This window comes from Ceratina calcarata, unplaced genomic scaffold, assembly GCF_001652005.2.
Source record: "Ceratina calcarata isolate Rehan_Ccalc_2016 unplaced genomic scaffold, ASM165200v1 scaffold287.2, whole genome shotgun sequence".
In the NCBI taxonomy this organism is placed as follows: domain Eukaryota; kingdom Metazoa; phylum Arthropoda; class Insecta; order Hymenoptera; family Apidae; genus Ceratina; species Ceratina calcarata.
In genome coordinates this window covers 30,458-31,183 of record NW_017151053.1, presented here as the reverse complement: position 1 = coordinate 31,183, position 726 = coordinate 30,458, and positions in this window count along the sequence as shown.

Genomic DNA, 726 nt, shown 5'->3' with positions numbered 1-726 from the left:
GGTGGCTCCCGTCCTCAAACTGGCATCTCTGGTTTGGTCTACAGTCTACAGTAATCCTTTCTAGCTTCCTACACAAATATTTTTTTGTGTAGAATTTATTTGCTATTCTGCAGTTCATCAGTAAAACGATCCAAAAGTTTTTAAACTGGAAATTATTTAATACAATGAATAATCCACTAACCAGAGCTTACTCTGCCATTATTTACTTCATTTAATATCCACTTTAAAAGCAATAACATATAAATATAACAATACATATAACAATATAATATAATAATTCATCGCCTCCTTCCTAAAAGTATCAGATTTCTAAAATTATTAGGCCACAACTTCTTAAAACAGTTCTGCGTTACAGACCATTCACCAGATCAATATTAATGATAAAGAAAATTTATTGCCACTGGATTCCATTGATATTGGTGCAGAAGCATCAAACAGTATTATTGAAGAACTAAAAAATACAGAAGACGTAGAAAAAATTAAGAAATTTTATACGATATTCAGATATTTTATAAAATAATAGAACGATAGATCGTTCCCGCGGTAGAGATTCGAAGGAAAAGGAAGCAGTTAGTTTTGTTTAACGTAACTACTTGTATATCTTGCTGGTAATTACTTTTTATAATATAAGCTAGTGAAACTAAATAAATTCTCGTCTCTGTTACGTTAGTTGGAACATATGAAATAATTAAAAATGTGTCAATTCACATCATTTTTATTCACACT